General features: G+C 39.8%; 1 protein-coding gene across 1 annotated transcript in view; it reads right to left on the reverse strand.

Moving 5' to 3' along the window:
• Positions 1-5,224, reverse strand: part of LOC103600882 (engulfment and cell motility protein 1-like) — a 144,217-nt gene that overhangs the window by 123,435 nt on the left and 15,558 nt on the right. The window lies entirely within an intron of this gene.

Below are 5,224 nucleotides of genomic sequence, written 5' to 3' on the forward strand. Positions count from 1 at the left end.
ATGCTCCTGCTACGTCCTTAAGGGACTTGCACAAATCATGCTTGTCAACGCAATTCAACTCGCGACTTTCAGTCACTGGCCACTTTCCTGGCTATTCCTAGACCAAAACGTCTTCCCCCATTTTTCCAAGGTCTTATGGTTAAAATAAATTCTTCTCATATCTCTAACGACTTTCAGTCACTGGCCACTTTCCTGGCTATTCCTAGACAAAAACGTCTTCCCCCATTTTTCCAAGGTCTTATGGTTAAAATAAATTCTTCTCATATCTCTAAAATTTAGCAAACAGGAAATCATTCAAATTAGCAGTGCTAAAAGTTAAAATAAAAGTTTAAGCTCTAAAATATATTCCCTAAGGAATTAATGACTAAAGCTCCAAACATAATAAATCACAATGTAACAGGAAAGTAAAATTGGGGTTAAAATAATGGATCACAGCAATCCAAACACATGGGTACCATAAAGGTTTTATTTTAGCGGACTCATTAAAAGTTATTACTGTCTGTTGACAACTCACACTCAAAGGCCATTATTATATCAACATAATGACTGCTTTCTTAAAAGTGAAATAACTTGGTTCCATGACAAGTAAACACTTGCTGCTTCCCTCTGTCAACACCAATGTTCCCCTTTCTGCTGTCCCACCCACCCTTTTCCTCATCCCCTCTTCTTCCTTGTATATAACAAAACCCAACCGCGCCCATGGCAATCCCGGCTGCCATCCCAATGTCTCCAGGGACTCCCTGGCGGAAGCAGGGTGGGAGGTGCAGATGCCAACAGGCTGCCTGCCCCAGATGCAGCTGGACCTCTGGGGTGGGGCATAAGACGAAGTGAAGAAGCACACTGACGTCATGGTTTCACATTCCACAAAGCCGGTACTTTATACTACAAGCTACAGGAAGAGTTCGACAATTTTAAGACTCTCGAAAGACTGCTTCAGCTCATCTTATGGCTAATAAACTTCTCCAGTGAGTTCACTGCCCCTGCAAGGCCCTGCCTTAATCCTCACAGTCTGCTGCAGCCTCCCAGACCTGCCACACTAAGGCTACCTTTCTTTCTTTAAGGCCCTCTTTCTCTGCCAAAAACCCAATTAGCCTCACCTCGCATTTACAGTTTAATACTTAACTCAGGCCTCTTCCAAGCACAGTATAAATGCCTTGACTTCCCCTGCTCCACCACCCACCATTTTTCATTGTCCCAGCATAATTCTTGACACTGGTATTAGGAAACTGAAGAACTCATAAAGAAGCTCATTGTCAATATTTCTGATTTTCTCTCCACTGATTCTCTCCTCATTTCAGTCTCCCCTTCACGACTCTGTTCGTTAAATTTAAATATGCCTTAAGATTCCATGGAGTATTCCACCCCCCAGCCTTATCTCCTCTTTTTATTCATCCAGTATTTACTCATTCATTAATTGATTCATTCAAGTAAGATGTACTGCTTATGTAACATACAACAGGCTTGCACTATCCTGTGGATCTGGAAATACAAACATGAGCAAGACCCACACGATTTTTAACTTCAAGGACCTTAGAGTCTAGGAGATGCAGATAAAAAGGCATTTATTGAAGTACATTAAGTGCTTATTCTTGGTTTCCAAAAGGATACCCACATTTAGATATTCCAACAAAGCAATTAAGTGGGGTGAAAATCAACTTCATTGTCTACTTACTCCTTCCTTCTCAGACATCACCCTTTTCCAATTATCCATAATCGTTAGTGATTAAGATTCCCAGTTCCCTATCTTCTATCCCTGTCAATGCATTTGAGATGTCTCCCTTTTGATGACATCGAGTATATACACAGGACACTGGCCCACTGGTCCAACTCACTGCTGAGTTACTAAAACACATCTTCAGTGTGCTCTATGTTCAAGTTGTCCATTGAGTGGATATTTACCTCCTACTTCCATAAACATCCTTTTGACAATATTTCCTTTCTTGAATTTTTCAGTCAAGACTCTCAATGTTTTCTAACATGAAGTACACATTTTTATAATAGGTTTTAAAGTTCTCTACAATTCATTAATTCTCCCCTGCTCTCGGGAGGCTTACTCTATGGTGGTAAAATAATTCATGATCTTTGCTTTAATTCAGGCACATTTATATCTCATATACATATTCCATTTCCACTTCCCATTTCTATATATTTTTCTTCCACGAAACTACTCCCTTACTTTCCTAAAAGTATTCTTTAAAATTGATCTTTTCTATTAATTCACCTCTTCCTTGACTTACAGAACTAAGCGTTTCGGTAATCCTACGGCATGCTGCATTATGAGCAGTTTGTATAATGCACCTAGCTCAGTACCTGCCTGGTGGAGAAGAGGTTCTCAACTCACTAGAGTCCTACGTACAACTCTGGAGGAGATACTAGTCGTTTTTTGAAACTAACTTCTTTCTTTATTTGTCAGTGGTTTTAATCAGACATTTAAATGACCTAATACTTTCACTTAATGAGTATTAATAACCGGCGCATCACGGCTGATCTGGGTGAATGTGATAACCGTCTTGGTCAAAAGAACTCAAGATGAACTCCTTATTAGTGAATGTACAAATCCATGAATGTGCAAATGTAATTCTCTACGTCCAGTTGGAAAACTTTAGATCTTAATATAGCTACAGAAGTTTAGAGATTGCTGGGTTAAATTTTAATTTCCTTTATCCCTTAAAAGATGAATAGTTATTTCCTTTGCTTTTGCCTTCTCCTGCTTCGTTGCTTGCCCTGCACTGCCGGCTGACACAGGCGGGCCAGCTGACGCCAGCCACAGACAGTTCCTGAGACCAGGCCTGCATCCTCAGGAGGAAGGGGCCGGAGGAGCCACCAGGAATTGTACCTATTACCTCCTGGTGCAGCCTGCTCATTTTGAAATGTTTCCTAAGTAAAACAGGAATATTCGGGTAACTTTTAAGAAGCTAAGGCCATCATGGTGCATGAATCAATGACCCAATAAGCACTTCTTAGATTCACTTAGAATGAGGGCTGAAAATTTTCCTATATCATCAAAAGCAAAAAAAAAATATCATAGAGAACTTAAGGCTCCACTCCCATATTTTAAATTCTCTGGGTAGAGGCCCATAAATCTCTTAAGTTTTTAAGAGGCAAAAATTACCAGATCTCTAAGCCAAAGTGGCTAGATGTTTGTGCAGGCACTGAAAACACTTGCAGGGTGAGCCAGGTTCTCCCGTACAGCTAAGGTTTCAAGAGCATTTATATGAATCTTTCCTTCCAAGAGAAGGCACCAAAGTGGCTAGATGTTTGTGCAGGCACTGAAAACACTTGCAGGGTGAGCCATGTTCTCCCGTACAGCTAAGGTTTCAAGAGCATTTATATGAATCTTTCCTTCCAAGAGAAGGCACTGATGTTTTACTTGGCTATGAGAAAACCACTCATAACACGGAAAGTTCTACTTTTTCTCCTTTTCTTTCTTCCCCATGTCTTCCTACCCCCTCCCTAAGTGGCCAAGTCTTTAAAAAGCAACAACGTTATATATTTACATCAAGCATTTTCCAGTTTCAGAGTGTTTATGAAATGATGCTATTTATTGCAGCCAAAATCTGTAAACTAGCATCTAAATTCACACATAACAAAACAGATAAGGGAATAGAGAAATAGAGAGGGGCTGGCAGGAAAAAAAAATATTTCTCCAAAATGGTATGAATTTGGCATTAACAGGAAGCCAACTCTAAACCACAGAGATAGGCATCTTTTGTCAGCACATTTCCTAGCTGATTTTTGTCGAGATAAAGCTCCATTTAAAAGACAGTTGCCTGCATACAATTCCCGGGTTGTCAAAGTGCTGAATTGGTCCAGCTAATGAATAAAAAAAATTTACCTTACAAAAAATTAAGTAATTTTCTGATAACTATTTTTCAAATTCATATAAGATGTCTCTAAGTAGCAGTGCAGAGGAAACACAACCACTGGGAGTGAGGACGTGGCATATATTAATGTGCTGCTTTTATTAAAATATTTAACTTTTTATTAAGACTGCTAGTCTTTGCTTTTTTAGATTTCATACAATTTTTTATTTAATTTCAGTGAATGAAAACCATTTTCTTAAGTAGTTAGAAAATTAAATTACTGTCATTGTCTCGGACTGCTACTCACGTCATTAAAGAAACACAGCTTTGTAATTCTTTTCCACTTGCAATGGAAATTTTACTTAAAATATAATTGAATACAGTGCCACTGCATTCCTTCTCCAAGTTCTATGGCTTTTTTTTTTAAAAAAAAGAGTTTCTAAGCCAATTATATTCATTAACTTCATAGAAATATATCAAGGCCTCAAAAAAAAAAAAAAGAGTTTCTAAGCCAATTATATTCATTAACTTCATAGAAATATATCAAGGCCTCACTCTGTGCCAGGCCCCAGGGATAAAGTCATGAGAAAGCCACGTTTCTGCCCTCCTGAGCTCTAGGTCTGCTGCGAGAGACCATCAGATGAACAAAGAATCCACAGGAATGTGGCAGGTGCTGGAACAGGGGCACACACCAGACCCATGGGGAAGAGAGAGCAGAAGAAAACACGTAACTCAGAAGGTTAAGGTGAGGCAGGGCTGTGCAGAGACACTGCGGTCCCACAGCGCCAGGAGCTGCTCTCCGTACCCCTGGAAGCACACACAGGTGCACGGCGACAGGACAGAGCCCTGGACCGTGGGACCAAGGCCGCCCCCACTCACTACGACCTCAAGCAGCGTCCACGAGCCATTGTGACCTCGCCTCCTGACCAGGAAAACAAGACAATCTGTTCTGTTCTGGAAAGGATTGCTGTGGGAGATCAAAGGAGCTAACGTCCGTGAAAGCGCAATATAATTCCACAGAATTCACATTTGGGACAACATTAGTGTTATGATTTATTTCAAAAAAAGGTTCTAGTAACAGACAAGCAAAGGAATTTGGATGTAGGAAAAAAAGACCTGCTGTAAATTCAGAAAAAAGCTAAGATTTTTGCTAAGTAAAAAAAATCCACAAAACTCAGTATCTTCAGATTTGTACCTGCTTTGCTAGAACTTAGAAGGACAGAATACAGCAATCTGCCTCCCACTCTCATAATCCAGAGCTTACATTCCCTGCCACCACCAAAGGAAGGTACCTTGTAACCCATCAGAATTTCTTTGGCTTTTCTGTCTATCATAGTTTCTTGCCTTTATAGCAATTCATACCACTGACATATATAGGCAGAAAGAGGCCTCCTCTTTTTTTTTTTTTTTTTTTTTTTTTT

Source organism: Galeopterus variegatus, unplaced genomic scaffold, assembly GCF_000696425.1.
Source record: "Galeopterus variegatus unplaced genomic scaffold, G_variegatus-3.0.2 Scaffold3497, whole genome shotgun sequence".
Classification (NCBI taxonomy): domain Eukaryota; kingdom Metazoa; phylum Chordata; class Mammalia; order Dermoptera; family Cynocephalidae; genus Galeopterus; species Galeopterus variegatus.